A 24,350-nucleotide genomic window follows, 5' to 3' on the forward strand; every position below is an offset into this window, starting at 1 on the left:
TTTGATCAGCCCTAGATCTTAGCAAGCCAATGTAGCCTGCTGTGTGTAAGTCAAACACTTCCTTTTCTACTCTGGTAGTGATTCCTCAAAATAAAAAAATAGATAGCTTCTGAAATACTATAAGCTATGGCTGAAAACCTGGCTCCACAGAAATCAATGGAGTTACATTTCACCTATATAGCTTCAGGAAAGACCAGATGCATTTTTGCCTTTCCTTCCTGACCAGAGTGGTAAACCAAAAATCCATTCAAACCGCCATCTTGTTCCTCATCTGCTTTTTTTGGGTCTGTAACAGGGTTTACTACTCCCCACTGGCATGCCTCCTTGTGGCACATCTGGGGATTAGCTATCACTAATCAGACACCCCTTCCTGCAGTCACTTAGCCTGTTGTCTCAATCTCACCCTACAGGACTCAGGGTAGTCATCTTCTTTGTGACTTGGCCCTCCAGCCAGGTCATTTTTGTTCTCCCCTTCCACAGGTCTGTCAATGTCTCTCTGGAAAAGATATCCCTCTGCCAATCCAGGAAAACTTCCATTCTACATACAAGGCTTTGCCACTTCCCCAGTGGCTGATAAGGGGAACCCAGGCCTACCCTCTACTTTGGGTTCCAGCCCAGGGACCCTGTGCTCCACAACTATTGAGCACTTACTGCAAGTTGCTATTTCCCTGGGCTATGTCCTACTTCCTCCTCTTCCACCTCTGGGTTTACCACCTGTCTGAGCTTTTCCACTGCTGGTGGCTACTTCCTCCTTTGGCTTTTTGCCAGATCCCGTCATTTCTAACAAATCTCCCTCCTGTGAGGGAGTGACTGAAGACTATTTACCCCTGCAGACCACTTCTGTTCTCCGCTTCTTAGCTTTATAGAAGCCCTGCCTGTTTCTGCCAAGGTGAGCTTCATCCTTCATTAAGAATTATTGAGCCCTGGCTCTCCTCCAGGTGCAACCTATGCAGTTAATTGGCCTATTTAGCCTATCTTACTCCCTTCAGGTATCGTGTGGGGGTAAACACCACACCACAATGCTTGTTCCTTGTTTGTTCTTTATCTGAATGCTTTCCTAGAGTTTATCATTTTTAAGACATACAGTCGAAAGAAACAGCTGTGTCGTGAAATTATGGCATTTAAAGTGATGTGGTCCTGATTTTCTGAATACATCATATATCCAGTAAACAGTTTTCAGTGCTGTTCAGAGTAAATAACAGTGTCAGAGAGAATGAGGTGGAATCAATAGCAGTGGACATAAACTCTAGAAATTGCTTCATCTTATTATACTTTCAAGTCACATTTCGAGCCAGCTACACTTCTATTTAGCGTTGGTTGGAGTTGCATTTTTTCCACATTCCTGATGGAATCTGGTTTATTATAGTACTTGACCTCCCTTCCCTTCTCAGGAGATGCTCACTTCTTGATATAAGGCTGGAAATGCTTAGCCACTTGGGACACATGAAACTGACTACGATTACAAGCGGAGATTCATAATATGTGATTTCCTGTTAAGTGGTTTTTCTGATGCAATGAAACTCTTAAAACAATGTCACTGACAAAATGCCATTTGGACAGCCCTGAGTGAGGAACAAACAGATTCTGTGATCATTTGTTGAATAATTGCAATTGTTCGTGAATGTCTTGGCACGTGTACTTCTGCGGTGAAATCACGATGAAACACACTAGAGCAGCATGTTTTATGTGCTCTAACAAATGGTTTTCTAAATTAATTTTTTATTTTTTTTCCAATTTCCTAAGATGGCATCTAATTATACTAAATGTCTCAGTTTATTTACAAAATGCTCATACCAGTGGTGGGATTTCATATTGCTTCCAATCCAGCAGTCCATTTAAATCATCTAGGACAGATTCTTTCTGGCACTTATGCAGTGATAGGGGAAAAAAGGGAAAAAGGAGTAAGAAGCCTTCCCATCTGTACTCTTGTGGAGGAACAGAGCACCTGAGAGACTGAGGAAGAGGCAGGCTCTGCTCCCTGGACACTCAGACCAGGGAAATAGCTGGCTGTGGAGGGGTTAGTAACTAGCTCTCCACTCAGAGCGGTAGTAATGGGGCCACAAAAACTGCCCCAGAGATGTACCCCACGTCCCTGCTTTGGCATTCCCCTTATTCTGAGCTCTGTACAATTTGCTCCTTGAAAACACCTGGGACGGCTACATATTGAAAGGCATGTGTGAAATGAGGAAGTAAGAAGAGCATACTATTACTGTAACTCCCTACTGCAGATAGGTGGTGTAAACCAGTGCAGCTCCTTAAAAATCAATAGTTATGCCAATTTACACCAGCCAAGGATCTGTCCCTTCAGTTTCAAAATGCACACTTTTTGTTTAAAGGACACACTAAGAATGAAAATCTTATTAAAACATTCCTTACTTGTATTAATGATGCTTTTGGTTATGAAATTGGAAATGTTAAGCATCAATTCACTTGATACCATTTATGCTGGTCGTCTCTTTTTCGCATTGCACAAATCTTACAGAATTCATCTAGATTGATCAGTTCCACTTCAGTTTTTAGTAAGTTTCTGCTATCCATTTCTAACACATTATCACTGTACAGTACACACATCAAGGCAGAGTAATGTTTAAATCAAATTCGAGGTAAGCTGATAGTCTATTTAAATTAGTACCATTACAACAAAAGAAAGATATTGGCTTGAAAATAAACTTTGCAAGATATATAACATCTCACAGAAACTATCCTTAAAAAGAGCTTAACGTGGTTCATTCACAAATGGACAAAATTCAAATGAATTCACCTCTTATTGATATTGAGGGCAGCTGATGTAAGAAATCTTAACTTTTTTGAAGATCTGCGTTATTAGGGAGTGTGACGGGGTTCACTCACCACTGTGATGCCTCCTGCTGGCTGTCCTGGGGGTTAGCTCTGTTCACCAGGGCGCCCTCCTCTGGTGGTTCCTTGCCACTGTCACTTCTGCCCCAGGACCTACACCACTCCCAGGACTGTGGCATCCTCTTCAATGACACTGCCCTCCGGCCGTGCCACACTGTGTATTCCCTGCTTCTGGGGAACCTGCAACTTCCCTCAGTGGCAACTGAAATCCATTGTCCCGTGGCTGCTTCACATGTGGCTCCACCACCCTCTTCCCCCTTTACCTCAGGGCCTCAGCCTGCAGGCCTTAGCAGCCAGCTGGGAGCTCTCTTTAGATCCCCCAGTCCCTGCTTGTAGCACTGCTTTGTCCAGGTGCTAGTGCTCCTTCCTCCTGCTAGGAGAATAGTCTTCTCCTGGTCAAGCTCCAGTCAACCACTGAACACTATTCTGCTCTGCCCTGCCCTGCCCTGCAAGCCTTCTTATAGAAGCCTACTGGGCCATGATTGGCTACTCTTCTCAGTCCCTTTCTAATTAGCTGCGATCCAGTGCAGCCTCCCTAGGGCTGCTTTTAACCCCTTTTCTGCCAGTGAGGGGGCAGCTGTCTCTTACAGGTAGGTATTTGTCATGCTCTGTACCTTGGGGGAACACCCTACACCCCCATGTTTATCCTCATAATATGATTGTGTCATGACAAGTGTCTTCGGAAAGCTCATGATGCACTGAGCGTTGTTATAATAATTATTGTTACAGTAATGTTATAGGTTGTAATTTCATGTATATAGTTATGAGGCTGAAAATGTGTCCTCATGGATTAAAACAGGCCCAGGCAAAACTCTCCAAGAGCAGGGGGCAGTTCACACCTCATCATGGCATGTATGAGACAAAGCCATCCCAGCCTCACAGGAACAAAGGACACTAGCTTAGGTAGCAACAAAGGATCTGCTGGGCTCTTGAGTCAGTCACCCCCCTTCCTTTGGACAGTTTGAGACTGCGATGAGGTAATGTTCACCTGACTCTGAAGGGGGTATGGGGGGCAAAGTCAAGAGGGAAGGAAGAACATGATAAAAGGGAGAGACATTTGCCATGCTCTTCCTCTCTCTTCCACCTCCATCTACAGACACCACCACCACCACCACCGAGCGACTGAAGCGGTGATTAAAGGCGAGAGCCTGGCTGAAGGGCAACCAGCCATCCTGTGGTGACAAGCATCTGAGTTTGCAAGGGCACTGAAGGTTAAAATCAGCTTAGAATGCATTTTGCTTTTATTTCATTTCACCAAATACAACTTGTGCTTTGATTTATAATCACTTAAAACCTTTGTAGTTAATAACTGTGTTCATTTATTCTACCTGAAGCAGTATGTTTGGTTTGAAGTGTGTCAGAGACTCCCCTTGGGATAACAAGCCTGGTGCAGATCAATTTCTTTGTTAAATTGGTGAACTCACATAAACTTGCAGCATCCAGCAAGCATAACTGGACACTGCAAGACAGAGGTTCCTAGGGTTGTGACTGGGACCGGAGATATTGGCTAGTGTCATTCGGTTGCACAATCCAAGGAGCAGCTTACATGCCACAGGCTGTGTGTGAACTGCCCAGGAGTGGGGGTGCTCATAGCAGGGCAGGGTAAGACTGGCTCCCAGAATCAAGGATTGGAGTGATTTAGCAGATCACCAGTCCAGATAACACCAGAGGGGAACGTCACGGTATTATATTATTATGATTATAAAAGTGCCTTATCTATGGTTTTTCTGGTTTTCAATCACCCCAAAAGTGATAAGATTTCTGGCTCTCTAATGTTCTCATCTGAACCTTTTGATTTGGGATAGTCAGCTTGCTACCATTTCCCCCTTATATATAAATATTGGCATTTACATAGTGTGTAATTCACTATATGGCAGGTTTGAGATTTGAGCAGTGCTGTGTATGCTTACCCAGCTCAGTTGGATCAGTGGTTGACATTACTTCCTTTTGATTAAGAGACAGACAAGAGATACTATTTGCCATAAACATTTAAGAGGAACTTGGTTACTATCAGCCTTCATTAGGCTTCCAATGACTTTATTAAGCCATCCAATTCTGTACAAAAATATTTACTTGCAGGAATTCACACAGCACTACCTCCTCTACATTAAATTCTTACAATTTAATTTTCTTATATTTTCTCTCCTGGAATACATTAAAATGACACTTGGTGCCTTATAAATGAAACAGATATTTTCAAGTTCTGTATACACTGGTCCGACCTGATGTATACTGGTGTAAATCCAGAGCAACTTTATGGAGTTTGGCCCAAGTATAATTGCAATGGACACACTTGTGTCCTTACCTTGCAAACTACACTAGATATGGCTACAACTTTGTTCACAGCTCCTGTAGGTTATAAAGGGATTTAAAGGCCCAATGGAGCAGACAATGCATTGAAATCAAGAGCTGCAAACCTTTCCTGCAGAAAAAGACATTTTAGATGCCCTCATTGTGCCTATGGAATGATGACTCTGCTCTTCCCCTGCCTGTTGTATGTTCACTTGCAATAGTAATAAAATAAAAATAGTAGTTCTTATTAGAACTGGGGAAACTAGTCATGATGAGAATAGTTCTGTTTTGGTTAATGAGCTGTCTAAACATTAATGTATCATCATGTTTGGTAAAGATGATGGGTGCAAGGCATCACGCTCCTCTGGTTCTGGCCCTGTCTGCTCTGAGCTATGCTAGCTGGCAATCCTCTCCAGGGCAAAGTCCACAAGCTGAGAACTGGCAGAGCACAGCAGCACTTTGGCTGTGCCCTTTCCCACCTTTTAGCATGCTGCCATGACAGAGCTGGAGAAACGGTGCGGGCTACAACACACGGGAAGAATTCTCAGCTAGCCAAAGGCAGCCAGTATTCAACCTCTTTGCACCTCCTGAATAGTACAGTGGTGTCAGGTTGGGGAAGAGAATTTCTTCCAAGGTATGAAGAGAGCAGAGGTGCAATTAAGACAATCAGCTGAGTGCAGGACAGTGTAGCCAAAACACCCATGAAGAGGGGAAGGGAAGAATAAAGCATTGTGAAAAACCAAACCAACAAACAAAAAACCTATAGTGCAGATGAGCTGAAAAGGCCCTGAGGGGAGAGAGGCAGCAATCATGAGAGATGTTCTTTTGTTATAAACTTGCAATAGAAAGCCATACCTAATATTCAGTTCTAAAGATCAGAGAGTGAACCCATACAATTAACTGACTGAGCCTTCAAATGACAAACCTGCTACAACAGAAAGATTTCTTTCCTCCCAAGTGAAAAGAAGATGTGATTGGAAATGGCATGCTTACCCTTGATGAGAAACATTCCCAGAACTGCTCATCCAAAAATATATGGTGCATTATTATTAAGGACTGATTTGAAAAAATTCAAAGACAAGTGGAAACATATGTTTACATATGCCAGATGTAAATAATACTCCCCGATTTTTCATGCATACTGTATACACTGTTTCGTTTTAAAAATAATTAAACCTACTAAATCTCTTAATAAACTAGTCACACAGGGTGAAAAAGTAGAGAAAGGAAGCCTGGAGGTAGTGAGCCCAACTCAGCACTAGTGTAACCCAATTGACTTCAAAGAAAGGTGAATTTGGCCCTTCATATACAAAAAACACTCAGGTAAGTAGTGGCCAGATGAGAACTGAAAGAGAAACTGCCCAATAAAAATATTTGAGGATTCTATTTGCCCCATGTCACACATCTCCCACCCCCCCTTCTGGCCACCCACCAGACTGCTGTGAGGGGAATACAAGCGTGTGTGTCTCTGGTTACCTGGGTGTTTTAAACTTAGAGTGTGAATGGACTCCAGCCCTTTCCCAATCTCAGGTGCCTTCGGCACATGCTCGGGGTTCAGACCTTCTGTCTGGCACCCCCTTCTGAGAGCTGGAATGCACTGTCCAGTCATCTTGACCCTGGCTGCAGTGCTGATCCTTCAGATCCCCCTGTACTAAAAACTCACTCCTCTTCCAGAACTCCATTCCAAAGGTGACACACTTTTGGTTTACAGTTTAACTCTCTCCAGTAGCTAACAAGTCATTTTACATGCAGAGAGTACATTTTGCCCAGAGAGTTGAACACATTTGCTCTTCTACTTAATCACATACAGCACAAAAATGTACAGAACATACAAAACAGCATGCATCAAAGTGCAGTGTCCTCCACTAGCTCACCCTTCCCTTGTCACTGCTGGAAAGACCAGTTGTGGGTTCAGTTAGGAAGGCAGGCTCCCTTGCCTCAGGAGGTGCTACATGCTGGGTTGCTTCCCCCTCATGAGCTGGAGAAAATGGCCAAAGATCCAGATAAATCAGCTCTTCCCTATTTATAACTTTTAGCTCCCTCTGTCAGGCGGTACCCTTGCAAGCTTCCTATGGGATCCCCTATTCTGGGCAGGTGACTTAATTGCCAAGACAACTGCCCCCCGACAAACCAGTTCCCTTGGGTAGGAGCTATTCTATTGTCTAGAGCAATTACATTTGAATAGAGGGCTATTTCTCAGTAAAAGCCCTTTATTACTTTGTCTTGGAACTTCTTTCCAATATGGAGGCACCATCAGTGGTGTAGTGGTAAAAAAAGAAGTGGGAAAACTAACCTCAATATTGCCCAGATGAGAAGTGGATTTACCTGCCTTCACCACAGCTACACTATGGGGCAACATCACAACAGGGAAGTCAACTAACCCCGCATTCAAAATGGAGTTTGCAGCCTGTACAGATACCATCAGAGTCCCCAATATCAAACAGAATTTGTACAGTTCTACAGGTTTCAGAGTAGCAGCCGTGTTAGTCTGTATTTGCAAAAAGAAAAGGAGTACTTGTGGCACCTTAGAGACTAACAAATTTATTAAAGCATAAGCTTTCGTGAGCTACAGCTCACTTCAATGCATCCGATGAAGTGAGCTGTAGCTCACGAAAGCTTATGCTCTAATAAATTTGTTAGTCTCTAAGGTGCCACAAGTACTCCTTTTCTTTTTACAGTTCTACAGATTCGCAAATCACACCCTGCTACATGTATAATTGGTTGTGCAAATTAGTGCAGCAGAAGTCCTAACAAAAGTCAATGAAAATGATACTCCTGAGTCATACAGTTGCTTTTGAAAATCCAGCTCTTTGTAAGACATCCTGGGAGTTTTGCCATTCTCTTGAACATGGTCAGAATTAAAGCCCTGGTGTCTATGGTGAGAGTTACACCCTCTCTATTCCCATGAAAAATATCAAGGTCTCCCATTTCTGACTGCTTCTGAGCGGCCTTCTTCAAATATGCATAGTTGCCATATCATTGAATGGAGAAAAATGTCAAGCAGAATTTTATCAAATTGGAAAAAAATATTTAAATTGAGTTTAGTATCCAATGCTGGCAGGAGGAATAAAGCTCTTTATATTGCTGTATTGATTTAAAGACAATGTGAATTTCAGAGAAAAGATATGGATTGATCTGACGGATGTGAGCAGCAACTGAAAAGAGCTTTGGTCATAATGATCTGATTCCATTGTTTCACTAGAAATATGCAAAACAAGACAAAGAGGTGGTGGAAGGAAAAGATACATTCTCAAGATTATATGATTTTTCAAAAAGGTAAGTGCTTCTATTTAGGAGATCCAATATATATTATTAATTATTATTATTAGCGATAAGCCTGAATCAACCTCCCCCCCCGCCATTGACTATTTTACAGAGGTTCAAATGTCTTTTGAGCACATCTCTGCTTGTGACACAGATATGCAATTGTTTTGTTCTTTAATTTAATTTTTTTAGTCACCTGTCTCAATGAATAATCTCCTTATGTGATGCTATCTCTATACATCTACTAGGTACATTATTCTGACAGACAGTGCCGATGTGTTGGTGTCATCAAGGGAAAGGAAGTAGCATCTTTAATACTGAGCAACCCAGTAACTTTCCTTCCTAGAATGTTCTTGGGGCTAAAGATTGGAACCTTCAGGGTAGGCTTCCCTTTATCTTTTATCTCTTTTCCTCCTATCTTAGATGTGGTTCCTTTTGGATGGCAAAAGGGTTAATTCCTTGCCTCTACTTTGGTTTTGTGTTCACAGCAGCCCAGGCAAGTATATCATTTTGGAAAGAACTGTTAGTAGGAATTAGGGAGACAAGTAATTCAGCATGATCACAAATTTGGATGAATCAAAAAGCAGGCTGGATTTGGTTTTTTTTGGTACCTCAAAAATAACTTTGTAGTGACAGGTGATGCTCTAGCAGGTTCCCTGGGAGATTATCTTTTAGGAGAAACAAGAGCATATAGTATTATCAGAGACACCGCTAAAGGCTCTATTGTTAAGGCTGAGTTGAATTTTGCAAGAGAATTTATGATTAGGATAGTCAGGTTTCTTAGACAGCAAGTTTGGTAAAGGACACTCAAGTATGATCTGTGAGCATCAACTGGCTGTCAGCCATTTTGTTTTAATTTCCTGGAAAGCAGCTGAGAAGAAAACTCAGTTTTCCAAGTCAACGTATTGAAGGATGGCTGGAGGTAAGCCTGAGTCAACCCCCCTGATCTGAACATCCACAAGTAGGATGGACCAGCTGAGAGCCTACATTTCATATATATGTGACAGAGAATACACCTCTTGAGTGCCTCTTCTAAGCTGGGTGTGGTCCTGCAATTTCCTCCCCATTTCCACCATCCCAGTAGGTTGCCAACCTCACTAGGCAGGCCTTCAGTGGCTCAGCACTCCAGCCAAGTCATAAGGTCAACATGAATGAACCCTTTCCAGGGTATACAAATCCAAAAACAAACAAAACAAATGTCTTCCAGCCTCAAGCTGGATTCAGTTCCTCCTTCTTAAGGGTGGGCTTCTCTCTTCAGCTCCTCCTGGGCTTCTTTAAATCCAGCCCTTTGCTCAGGCTTCTAAAGGAAATGTATTCCCTTCTTGGGGCTTAGGCCACTATGCTAGTGTCCAATGGGGGAACTCCAGTCCATCCACTACTCCAGGTCCCAACCCATGGATCCTCTAAACCAGTGGCTCTCAACATTTCCAGATTACTATACTCCTTTCAGGAATCTAATTAGTCTTGCATATCCCCAAGTTTCACCCCACTTAAAAATAGCTGACTACAAAATCAGACAAAGATGTCACAGCGCATTCTGACTGAAAAATTGCTTACTTTCTTATCCTTACCATATAATTATAAAATAAATCAATTGGAATATAAATATTGTACTTACATTTCAGTGTATAGAGCAGTATAAACAAGTCATTGTATGAAAATTTAGTTTGTACTGACTTTGACAGTGCTTTTTACGTAGCCTGTTGTAAAACTAAGCAAATATCTAGATGAGTTGATGTATCCCTGGAAGACCTCTGCATATCCCCAAGGTTCGTGTACCCCTGGTTTAGAAGCAATGCTCTAACCAACAACCACATACTGCTACCTCCATTTTGCTGCTGCTATTCCCTGGACTTTTTCCCACATAGCTCCTTTCCTTTCACCAATTACTTTAATGTTACACTTCTCAGGCCTCTCTCTCAGGTCCAGCAAATGAAGCTCATCATGCTCCGTTGACCAGAGCACCCTTCCTTACCCCTCTGATCCCAGACAAGAACTGAGCTGCTCAGGCCCATCAGCTTCTTTTTTCTGATCCAGCTAGGTTCTGATTGGCTGCCTCTATGCAGCCTCTCTGGGCAAGCCTGGAGGACCCACCTTCACTGTTTCTTTCCTGGGGTTGGACCATAGGGCCTCTAGCATGAGTCATCAAAGGCCAGATATACCCTATCATAGTATTTATGTGTAAAGAAGGGGAGGGTACAGTTTTATGAATCCCTCCCCTCTAGTTCACGGAAAAGTAGTATCAGGCTGGTAAGAGGTCCAGCCGCTGTTTTATATATTAATATTGGGGGAATAAGGGGTTCAAGTCATCCTCTAAACCTTTGTCCTTCAATGACTGGGGAAAAGGGCAGAACTTAGGATCCAGTACATGCTGCTTCTCATTATTATCTCTGGTAAAGAGTTAAGGGTTTGTATAATCTACACGGTTGTCAGGGTGTTGGGATGTCCTCTGAGATGTCTTTCCACTCGGCTTTCCAAAACCTAAGTTCAAATCCAGACTTTGTCACTGAGGTATTTTTATTTGGTATGCAGCAACATACACTGAGTTGATCGGACTCAAATGCAGGGGGTAGATGCAGGATATATCACATATCCAAAGTTACACAGAAACCCTCTCCCTTAATATACATTTACACATCTCATTGCATTTGCTACTTATTGCATTACTCATTTTGGGATTGGCATGGTTACTTTATAGGAATCAATCCCTGTACAACATGTTCTGTCCATGCACTTTCCATGTTTGACCTACTCTTTACCTCAGCTGTATGTACCCAACTTATTTTATCCATTGTTATCTTGTTCTTGGGTGTTTCCTCCTCTTATCTTAGGTAGTTCAGACATTCAGTCTCTTAGCTCACTGACCCATTTGCCTATCTTAGATAGCACAAACATTCTGTTTCCAGTCTGGTGAACACTTTACCTCCCCCATGCTTGCCTTCTAAGAAATGAGGTCTCCTCCAGGTTTAATTGCATACATCAAGCCAGGCCTACATTCCATTGCCTTTTTTTTTCTTTTTTATATTTGTATTTGTTTTATATGCATAATATTTTGGGGATTTTGTGCTTTTTAAAAAAAGTTTATTTTTTTGCAATCCATTGATAAGACTCTATTCGTCGTAATTATTTGAACTACTATTAATATTAGGTTTACAGCATGACCTTTTTCGTTACAGCCTACAAGGGTTTTTCCACTGCCTGTACAGTATTTTCCCCAATTTTCCTGATGCTCAGCTACTAACTGGGCAATGGGCACCAATAGTTCCATTTTCCTTTGTACTAAATTAGTGGTGTTAATGAATAAGGGAGGTATGGACGCAAAGAGATTGGTCACCAGTGACTCCCTTTCAGTGTTGTCTGTCACGTAGGGCAAGGGTCCTAGTCTGAGTCAGAGACATGAACTTCAGGCAAAGTCCATCCAGGCTCCCCTGGCATGGTGTTGTCCCCACTGAAAAGTTGTGATATGTCAGAGCACATATTGTGTCCCTGAGCCATACCACCTCCTTTACTCTTTCTTTAACGACTAGTCAGGCCCAATCTCCCTTGCATGTGGTCAGGTTTATTTGTGCCAAGCACTCTGAGGACAATCTGTGCTTGATTTGTTTACAGCAGGCTGTGTTTATTTCATTTCTTCATTGTGTGGCTATTTTTGCACTGGGATAAGGCTGGTTATAAATCCCATTCTTTATTGTGCTCATGCTGTTAATATAAACTATTTTTTTTAAAATTAAGGACTAGCAATCATAATTGGCACAGGCTTAAGTATTTGCTACTTTGGAGAAACTTTGTGGTATTTTGAAAACTCTTAAAATTGTGACCTATCACTTCAAGTTCCCAGCGAATTTCCTGCTCCTGCTTGCAATCGGGATGCTCTGTAGGAAAGTGTGCATTCAGAGTCAATCTGCAGCCAGCTAGTCTAGAGTAGCCTGGAGTGACAGTGCTGTCTGGCAGTAGGGTAGCCGGGGGTGGGTGGAAGGAGGGAGGAAGAGCAGGGGCCTTCACGCGCTTCGGCTCCTCGGCGGCGGGGGCCTTCAGTGCCACCGAGGACCTAGAGCGCCGCCTGGTGAGAACAAGTGGGTGGCACCTTTTTTATGTCCGCTGCCCATGTTCGATCCACCTAGCTATGCCACTACTCTCTGGTTTTGGGAGTAGCCTGCTTTCTCTCTCTGTTTGGGTTCCTCTGTGTTATTATTTATTCTCACAGTGCAAAGCACCATAAAGTCACATCACAATGAACGATAAACACAACACATGGGATTCGTTGGCCTGGAATCTTCCTCTCCCTTTTGGGGTGTTCAGACAGCCGTGAGAAGCATGTCATCCCACATTTCATCTTGTTAGCTGCATCACTGAACCACACTCATGGTGGGTGCCCCTAGCCCTAGCACCTAGCATTAGTATCTGCAAAACTCATTTCAACAATCTTCCTCAGCTCATCTGACACACATGTCCCACAAATTCAAAGTTTTCTTCCTCTGGTCATCTTGATGATATTGAGTATCACTCTAATTATGTTGCAAAATTGGGGTGATTATCTCCTTGTTAGTCATGTGCAAGGTATAGCTAAAGCACAGCAATCGTTTTAATTAAAAGGCAGAAAGCCTTTTGTGCATGATTATTCTGAATTTGAAGAAATAAAGTAATGTTATATTGCAACCTTCCAGGAAGAGCATTTTAATTTTTTTATCTAACTTCTCTGTTGTATGCTGTGAAGCATCAAACAGGACTCTATTTCTTTTTTGTTATTTCTAAAAAAAGTCTATAAAAGTCTGTTACTTTGGCATGTGCTCCACTGTTTATTGGAGGATATAAATACATTTGCTTTCATGGAAGTTGTCTGTCCTTGGGGACTGTAATTCTGATGAAACCCTTGTTACTTGGCAAACCTGGTTGGTGCAGTGTCACAACCTATAGAAAAAAATGTAAAACTTCAAGTCCAAAGCCAAATCCTCTTTCCTGGTGCAGTTTGAATTGAAATCCAAATAAGCAACCTCTGATAGAGATGCTAACAATAAACATAGCTGCAGTAAGCTGTTCATCAGAGATTCAGACTCTAGCAAACAGGCTTCCATAGGGCTACAGGAAATCACTGGCTTACCCCGCAATTCACTCATTAGGCTCTCATTCAGTTTGCTTATACCTTGCTGTTACTTTGCGCTGTACTGGTTCTCTCCCTGATGCTGTGACTAGCCTTAGATCCCTCTTCAATACTGTGCTGAATGCTTTTGTTCTTCCTGAAAACAGATTTGGGACTTGGAAGAACATGCTCAAACCAAATCCAGTGTTTCTTCATATATTCTCCAAGCTCCCACATCTAGTTTCAGGCAACCTCAGCTAGACCCCATGTCAAGCTAGTGCAGGCATTATTGAATGCAAGAATAGTGGCTTTCATTTACCTCTCCTCTGCTGATTCCCTTTACAGCACCTGTACACCAGCAGAAGGGGAAAATGGTCCATCAAAGACAGTGTAACTGGTACATGGGACAAAATGTATCTCTCCCTCTTTATTAACTACTGTATGAAGCAACCTAGAGTAGCTACATATTCCTTTGATTCATGTGGCAGGAATGCTGTAAAATTTGGATCCAAGTTCAGATTGTGATCCATACTCAGCTCCACCCAGAGGAATGGGCATATTAAGATCCAGGATTTTTGCTTGATCCTACTTCTCTGAGCTTGATCCAAAGCTTGCTGAGGTCAACTGAAAGACTCCCATTGTATTTACTGGCTTTTGGGTCAAATCCTTATAATCAACACTCTCAAAAAATAAGTTTCTCATATTTAAGAGAATTGACATCAGCGGGCTCTGGATCAGGCCCTTAATTATGGAGAACAATTTCAAAGAGCATGCTAGTTACTACCTTTGCCTGTATCATCCTTCTAATATCAGCAATCACACAAATGACTTTGTAAAGTGCTTTGCAAGCCCACAAGGATGAAAGTTGATCTACAAAACAAAATTATGTTCCAAATGTCCAGCCAGAACATCATTCAGATAAAACATACGCATGATGACATGAGTATTTCTTGTATTGCTTTATAAAGGTAGCTCAATTTAGCTGATGGTAATTTAAAATCAGTCTACAAGCTTCTACACACTTACTTGCCATTTTTACTACACCAGCTGAGGCTGCAAACATACATAGACATAAATATTGTAGTAGATAAAACCTGCAGATACAGGGAAGGAATATTTCCAAAAAGATATTTATCTGTCTATAACTTAGTTACATTTGATTTCTCCCCTCCCCTTCACCCCCAAAAGGGACAAAAATGATGTTAAAACACTAGCCAGTGCATAACTTATCTGATTAGGGTAAGTACAGTTTACTGTTTCAAGTCTGAAGGAATTAGAAATCAATTTAATAATGTCTCCTATTACAAATCTTTGCAACTAAATGTTTTTATTTTATTTTCAGAGTGTGATCTGCTATCCTAATTAATGGACATATGAGGTGAACAATAATTTTATCCTTTAAGTAACTTGCTCTTGCAGATTGTAATGACAAGGTGTAATACTCCTGTCAGAGAGCCAAGTAACTAGTGAGCCTGCAATTCCATTCTAATGCATTTGATTTGATTCACCTGTTTGAGGAGGGTACATCTGGCATATGGAGGCAATACGTTTTATTGAAGTATGGATGAATATGAAACAGATTCAAAACTGTCCTTGCATCATTGTTCTCATGGGTGCTTTGGAATATTTTTCTTTTACCCCACACATTATTTTTTGGTATTTATATATAATTCAATTAGAAGCTATAAACCTACTTCATCCAAACCATTATAGTGACTAAATGCAAATAATGAAATAAAATGAGATTCAGATTTAATCTTTCTCTCTCTGTTGAATTTTTATCAGCACTGGCATGTATCACTGGCATGTTAGAGAATTCACTGGTATATTAGAAAAAAAATTATGACTGTGTTTATGCATATAAGCACTTATCTGATATTCCTTGCCATACTGACCTGGGAATCCTCACACCTAAAATTACACCTTGCTCGAAGGCAACCCCAATTCCTACTTCTGTTCAGAGTTATCCACAGTCTGTATGTATAGCTGACATTTGAAAGCAAAATACTGATTACTACTACTCAGTCAGTAGGACAATGTTCTAACAATTCATTTTAGATTAGATTAACTGGATTTGTGCTAAAATTTGGTCAGAATTACACTGATTTAAAATACATCTGCACTAGGTGTTTTTTTGTCTCTATTCTTTATAATATTATATTCCAACCCATTTTTCCACTCTCAAAATTTGGGCCTGCATTAAGACTTTTGATTTGAGCTTTTTGAAATGTGATTGTGGAAGGTAAATGTGATACATCTAGAGAACAATATATTTCACATTTCAGAAAAAATACACTGTTTCCTTCTTCATATGGTATTTTAATAGATCTTCTGAGAAGGACAATGCACTGTATCTTGAAGGCTATAATGCTATTTCAGTCTGACATCTGTTCTAAGATAATGGTATCCATTATTAGCAATGCCATTAGTGACCACTTTCAGTCCATTGTTCTCAGTTTTGAAGCTGGCCATATAGGTCTCATTTTAAACAGTTAGCTCCACACGTATACCCTTTTAGGCCAATGTACTCAGAGAGAGAAAGAAAAAAGCTTTATTACCAATCATATTTCAATCATTCGTTTTCATGTAGAAAGTACAGCATGTGGGATCCCAAATGTGAGAAAACGACAAGCTCTTTTGACTACTAATTATTATAATATTCAGCATCCTCTAATTAAGTTGTGGAAGCAAAGGCATTAGACCTGCAAAGCATGAAATCAAAGGAAACTGTTGCAAAACGTATGCTGTTTTAAGTAAACTCAGGGTACTTTCAGCAAAAGCATAAAGTGTGTACTGCACTATTTAAAATAGTCACAAAAGTGTAGGGGCTTAAAACAATGTGGGTTAAGCACACACACAAAAAGGAAGGAAATGGAAAAATAAGACAAGCTTTACCATTGTTTTTACAGAGCATTGTTCTGATGTTTCTTAATAATCTAAGAATGATGCAGTGTAGTTCCACAGTGCTTCACAAATAAAAAAAGGTCTGATTTTCAAAGGCACTAAAGTACCCTCATTGCCATTGGCTTCACTGGGAATTATGGACGCTCAGCAACTCTGTACATCAGGCCACTTCCATTTTCTTGCCTACATATAGATTTAGATGCCTGTCTTAAAACACCTGGAATGGGATTTTGAAAGCCACTTGGTGCTGCCTTAATTTTGCTCCTACTGAATTCAATGGGAATTTTACTGTTTATGTCAATAGGAGCAGTTAGACCAACAAATAGTGCTATTGAAGATTCAACACTTAATTTGAACATTTTGGACTAAGTTAATTGACTAAAGTCTAGATCCCCAAAAGTATGTAAGTACCTAACTCCAATAGATTTTGAGGAGAGTTAGTTATCTAAATGCCTTTGCTTATCTGTGCCTAATCTCTCATCTGTGGAAAATCCAGGAATAAAATGTAACTCTCCTGACTCTGAGTCCTGTGTTTTAGCTACATCAACATCCTTTGTCTCCTTGACTGTATGTTGCCAAATTCTGCCTTCACTTACACTGATGCAATGCCATTGAAGTTAACTGGCCAAATTCATCATTGGTATAATTCCACCAACTTTGGTGAACTTGCATAAGGAGTGAATTTAGGCTAATCTGATCTGAGTGGGCTAATTTCAGTGGAAGGGAAGGTTCATCAGCTGTGAGCATTTGAGAAACAAAGTTTCTGCTATTGCTCTGGATTTCATTGCTTTTCTGAACATAAAGTTGGTCCCTTTGTTTATTTTTGTATAAATGTTTCTTGTTAGTGAAAAAAGGATTTTTAAAAATCTCTTTCTGGAAGTGTACAAGTTGTTCAGCCAAATTTTAGAGAGAGGATGAATGAGACAGATGATGTGAAATTTACAAGAATAAATGAGATATCAGCTGGAAAACATTAAGCTAACAGAATTTGATACTGCAGAGCCAAATCAAACACTTTGTATATTTTTATTTTGACAGAGAGAATTTGCCAGAGTTACAAAGGCTAATGAAAATAACAGAGAGGATAGCAGATAAGCCTATTTACTTCCCATAGACAGCTGGAAAATTTCTGTGTTGTTACTAAGTAAAAACAGCTGCATTAGGGCTCGAATTAAAGTTTGTATCTAACCCAAAATTGTAATGCCAACACTAAATATTACAATCTGATAACATTTGGGTGTCAGCTGAGTGTAATGTTCATGGTAGTCTATACTGAAAGGAATTCTATGAGAGTTTTGACATTGATTTCAGTGGGACCCAGCTTTCACCCTGAGACTATAAAATGAAAATTACTATAAAGTTATAAAACCTTTGATAAATTTCCCTGGGTCTGCAGGGATGGGTATTTATCCATGGTAGGTGGTAGTGGGCATCTCATTCTGTTTCATCCATTCTTGAGAGCTATTATGATGTATTCTACCAATGTTTATGAAGAGCAGTATTCTCTCCATTTATGGTTTGATTAAAATGACAGGGTCTGATCCAGAATTCACTGAAGTTTAATGGAAATCTCACTGTTGGCTTCAATTGGCTTTATATTAGGCTCACAATTAGAAAAAGGTTGAAACTGCAGTATGCAGCTCAACCAGTAAAATTCAGATACCAACAAAGTGTCTACAGATATCCAGATACATTTAGTACCAGAAGAGTATGTGGGTAGAGTATTCATTGTCTTCCTAAATGACTACTATGTGTAACACCAGACTGATTCTCTTCTCTCACAGGTTTGACACCACTGAATCTCCTTTGACTTCAGTGGGATGGCACCTGGTTTAAAGCAGTATAGGTGAGAATCATAGAATCATAGAATATCAGGGTTGGAAGGGACCTCAGGAGGTCATCTAGTCCAACCCCCTGCTCAAAGCAGGACCAATCCCCAATTTTTGCCCCAGATCCCTAAATGGCCCCTCAAGGATTGAACTCACAACCCTGGGTTTAGCAACAGACTTCAGGTTTCCTCATCATTAGTACTATTGCTGCCATAATATAAAGAAAAACACCCACAGTAAAGTGGTGGGTATAAGAAGCTATTAATGAGAAGTAAAATAATAATCCTCCTACCTTCTCTGTGCTATTTTTCATTTTCCACCTTCTGTCTTTTACTTGATTAAATCCAATCAGCTTATTAACATGACTAGTCACACACATATCGACAAAGCAAATTTTGCAAACAGGAAATACAGGAAAAGCAGTGAGGAAATTTGTTCTCTGTGGCAATCTGTGGCTGCTGGAGTCAGATGGAACTACATTAGGCCACTTTGGGCCATTGTTTATGTGTATTGTATGGGGTAAGTGTTCACATAGGTCACATATGCATACACCTTCCAGTGTTGCTCTCTCTTTTTCTGTTCCAGCTGGAAGAAAGAAATAGTGGCTATCTCAAGAGAGTATGAGGTTTCTAGATTACTTGTACAGTCTCAAAAGTTGTCTGGACTAGATAATGCTACTGATATGTTTGGATACTTACTCAAATTTCTGGCTGGTTATCCAAGTTGTTCCTCTGAACTAGGGCTGATTGAGTACTGCAAAATAGTGTTTGCAAATATTTGTTTGCATTTTGAACAGCTGTTCAGTTCATTCATGTTTTGCAACTGCTTTTTATTTACTATTCGTGCACATCTGGACTATCATCATTCTGTTTGCATGAATGTTTAGGGAATTGCTGTAGTATATCCAAATACCTATATGCACTTGATAAAGAGATATGCATTCATGGACAAACAAAATAATTCCTTATTTGTTATTTATTTTTCTCTGATTTAAATAAATAAAACATTTCAATAGCATGTGATTCAGATAAAGCACACACACACACACACACTCAAATTGAATGGTTCATGAGTGACTCATAGGCTAAAATGTATTGCATAAACTGTTCATCAAGAAATAATTGCAAATCATTAGCAGTTAGGATTATATTTTTACAAATGTATTCTCTAACCAAAAAAAATGGGGCTAAATTCTTTGGATAATTATTCACACAGAATAAGTCTAATATTTCTATGCTGAAACTTTGAAGGGCTGCCCACCACCAACTAAACATGTTAACTTACTTTGGGTCTCTTTGAAGTACTGGATATCTTTCCCAGGATTTATTGAATTGTATTTTAAATTTCTTGCCTGGGTTTATGTCCTGACTGGTACCAGATGACAAACTCCTCTGCATATGGTAGGTACTTTGAGAATCTGTTGTCTCTTACTACTTCCTTCTTTTTTTCTATTAGAATCATCATTTTCCATCCCTAGTTTAAGCAGCTGTCGCATTTTCTGTCCTGCTTTATAAACAGTAAGCTTGAATGTGGGCGATTTTATTATAATGTTCAGGTTCTCCCACCCAACACCTGTAATTTTCCTAGTACTTTTTAAATTTTCTTTTGACAACAGCTTTTGCACTTTCTCCAGGTTGTAGGAAGAAGGGGAACAAAAAATAGATCTGTGGTATATGACTTTTAATTTGAAATTATGCTTGATCTGTGGGGGAAACTCCTGCTATATTTAGTGTAAACTTATCCAGGTTTCAAGGGAAAAGGTGGTAGGACTCCAGGCACTGAAAAGGAGTACCATATGGAAACCTAAATCAGGTTCAGTTGCTACGTAAGCTCTGAAATTTGTTTGCCTGGTCCTTGGTCTGCACAGGGGCTTTTGCTTCCATCTTGCTGTTGCAACTAACTGAGTCAGGGAGCAACATCTCTTTGTGTTGCCATTTTTGATGATTTTATCATGAGTCTCACAATGTTTGGTATCATTCTTTAATGATTGGCTGCTAGAATCCTGTGATTATAGGGGAATTTCAGATTTCATTTTAAGTTTTATGATTGCAAAGAAAAGCTGGAGAATGTGAACCTGAAAGACTAAAAAAAAAAAAAGGTAGAAGATACATAAATTTAACCAAACATTTATTATTTTGAAGATAATAATTTTTAAATTAATCTCCTGATTTTGGGGAACTGAAGGAGTCCTGACCCATGATTTTTGAGTGCTCTGGGGTTAGCAATAATACTGGGGTTAGCAATTTCATAGTACAATTAAAAACTTACAACCATGGGCCTAATTTGGTGGGGGGCAGGGTGCATTGCCCCCCATCTGCAAGCCTTGGACAGGCATGAAATTTCCTCCCCACCCCTCACACATGGCACCGTTGGGTTGACTGGAGCTGCTCCTCCTCTCTACAAAATATAGAAGTCAAATTATGCCTATGCATAAAATAGGATCCTGATCTGTGGAATAACTTGGAGTGAATTTGAGAGTCTCCATATGAAGATCAGAATAGGACCTTAGGTTGAACCTTCACACTTATTGTCTCAAACTTTGTGTTGGATTTGGGAATCCAGGGAGGCTATACCAAAAACAGTCTTTGTGCAATCTGCAAATTCCAGATATAAGGTGCTCTCTGCTAAGCCTGATTCTCTAGCAGAAATAGGTCCGGGAGGCATTTACAACTCTAGAACTTCCTCAGAGTCTCTGCACGTAAGAGATTAGAGATGCTCGTTTTCTCTTTTGTGTTTACTACTGAGGTTAAAAGTTTAATGAGGTTATTGCCAGAATCATTCTAATATAATACTCAGCTGAGAGTTTTGTCATGCTGTCCAGAAGCATGCCAATGGAGGTACCTTTATGTGCCATAAAAGAACTTGCATATACAATTAAACACACAAATCTTGCTTGCATTGTTGTATACAGTCCTTAATTTCAGGGTTTATTTAAAAAAATCAGGTCCTGAAATTACTATTAGGAGGTCCATATTTTCATAAGAAGCCCTCTCTCATAGTTCTAGTTGTGAGCCTGGAATTCAGAAAGGCCTTGAATTACCAAAGGTATGAAATGTAGAACTGGTGAGTTTATTCAGTATTGGAATAATTATATAGCATTAGAGCTATAGCGGTAGAGGCAGAGAGATTATTCTTGGAGTTGAGATTCATTCTGGAGTTCAGTTATGTGAAATATCATTTGAAATAATTACTCTATTACTCTGAAAAATATATACTTGCTGAACTTTAGATAATAGTAATGATAAAAATATTTAAAAAATGTTAAGTATGTGCATATTTTAATACACTAATCTTCTAAGAGCCTGGTAAATTATACGTTTTTTTACTCTGTAAAATTCAAAGTCTTCAGTTCTTTTTAAACATTCATTTGACATTTTCTCTGATCTGAAATTGTTAACACATTGTGTTGGCTTATACATTTATTATATCTGGTTACTGTATTGTAATAGCTAAGATACCTTAACAAATATATTTTCAGAAGTTGTAAAGATATTGTAGAAAAAATCTGAGTTCAAAAATTCAGTTTAGATTGGATCTGAATAGCTAATATTCAGTGGTTTTGAGACTTATTTTCAATACATATTTTATTTTTTATTTTTACATATTTTTAATATTTATTTGTTCACTTTATGTGCAGCATTTGTGTTGAAATTAGTTGTATGTGATGGATGCTAGAAAATATCATACTGATCTGTTTTATCTCACCTGTATCCAAAATAAGACTATATATTAATTGCTTAAAATTACATTTCTTACACTTTCCATATTTTTAAATATAGTTTTTTCAAAACTCTTCAATATATTTCAAAAGGCTCTAACAAGATATGTTATCTTGTTATCCAATTAGTCCTGTTTTGTTACTGAGAAATATGAAATAGGCCAAAGATACAGAAATACCTAATACTTTTATTTTCATCTAATGAGTGTTGGCTTTTTGTAATTAAAATGCTTGTTGTTATTTTAACTAGGATAGCTTGCAAGATAAAGTTAAATTTAATGTTGACATTATTTTGCTGTCTATTCAAAGCTAATGAAATTGCTAATCAAATCCATTTCTAAACATGCTTCATTAATATTTATAACGCTAGGGAGTTTAGAAAGCAAATATTGTCTTCAGAAGTATGTCTACCTACAATGCACAATCATAAGACAAAGAAGAATAAAGGAATTTGTAATCCAGGATGTCATTTAAAAAAATGTGGGGCACACTTTACATGCTTAGTGTATTGTGTAGCCTGAAATTCAAGTTGATGAATTCAGCACCTGAGCACTGTGGAAAAAGAGAAAATTAAGACAGTAAGCGTTCAAATGGAGAAGACTCACGGGATGAAGAGAACTGGGGAGCTGTATCACCCAAGACGAAGAAAACAGTTTGAGAAGCCTCAATCTGAGCATAGTAAATATTCCAGTTTTATTCAGGAGCAAGATGCTTAAGGCTCAATCCTTCTGCTGTAGAAGGCAATGGAAAAATCTTTCTACAGCATTAGGACAGCACTCTTCATTAAGGCACTATATCCCAGGGCTCTTACTCAGGTTGTATGCATTCTCTACTCAGACAAACTCCCATTAAAGCCATTAGAGCAAAATGTCTGCAGATGTAAGCAGGTCCTGTTTAATTTCATTTGTGATGTAGTGGAAGAAACATTCTGTAATATTATCCCATGTGCCATAATTTGCTCACTTATATCTTGCTATTCCATTAATTTCAGCGTGATTTCACAAGAATAAATGATTGGAGAATTTGGCTTCATGCTTTTATATACATGTTTTCATGTCTTTCCGTTTAACCCCAGAATCTTTTAACGTTATTCAGTTTAAAGGAAAATATGTGTGTGTGTGTGTGTGTGTGTGTGTGTGGTGGGGTGGAGTCCTCTAACTGAAAATCTCTCTTAAGAACATTTGTGTTTTAGATGATTAGTTTTTGGCCCTGCAACACTGTGCTGTCATCCCACAAACTAAGCATTGACTCATAGAAACTAGAGATGTAAAAGACCTATCATGTGTCATATATTCATCTGCCCCCAATGCAGGATTATTCCTTGTCATTCATTTGCTATGACTTTATCCAAACTATTTTTAAAAACAAAAATAGCTGTCTAAATATCTTCCATTACTTGATTTGCAAGATTCTTTCACAGTCTAATAGCTTCCATAGTCAGAAAGTTCATTCTGATATCCATGCTAAATTATCTTTCTTAATTTCAACCCATTCATCATCATCATCATGGCAAATCCTAAAGAGGTGTAGCCTCCCTGAAAATCAAATGCCACCTGGATCATACTCTCTATCTGGATTTTTAAGATGGTCTGTTCAATCTATGACCATAACACAGCATTCCTTGGTAAGTACAGTTTGTAATTTATTGGTTTTCTATCCTAATAATAGGTTTCAGAGTAGCAGCTGTGTTAGTCTGAATCCGCAAAAAGAAAAAGGAGTACTTGTGGCACCTTAGAAACTAAAATTTATTTGAGCATAAGCTTTCATGAGCTACATCTCACTTCATTGGATGCATGAAGTGAGCTGTAGCTCATGAAAGCTGGTGCCACAAGTGCTCGTTTTCTTTTATCCTAATAATAATGATAATAATAATAATTCATCCCATTACTTCTCTTTTTATTATATTGTATCCTAAACAGTTCCTCTTTCTTGTTGATATTGAGAGTATATTTTTCAAAGAAAGTACTTATAGATGATTATGATGTCCACTTTTGCTGCAATGTAGTTATATTACACTATACATATTTTGGTTACTTCATCTATCATTATAAATCAACTCCTCTAGCCCCACAAATAATTTTTGTTGCTCATCTGATTCCTCTCCATTTTATCATTATTAAAGCTGGTCAAAAAAAATTCTGACAACAGTTTTCTATTCAAAAATGTCTTTTTCATCAATATGGAAAGGGTTTGGAGGAAAGAGGTGATTTTGATAAAATTTTTGATGGGGGGGGGAGAATCAAAACATCTTGTTTCCATTGGAAAAAAATTAAAAATGTTTTGTTTCAGCTTTCTCATATTTTGAAAATCTCAAAATATTTCATATTGACTTTATCCTTCCAAATGATTTTAGTTTTGACTTGCATATTAAAACATCGATTTTTTAATATTATATATTATACAGAATACA

The sequence above is a fragment of the Dermochelys coriacea genome, chromosome 11 (assembly GCF_009764565.3).
Source record: "Dermochelys coriacea isolate rDerCor1 chromosome 11, rDerCor1.pri.v4, whole genome shotgun sequence".
NCBI lineage: Eukaryota > Metazoa > Chordata > Testudines > Dermochelyidae > Dermochelys > Dermochelys coriacea.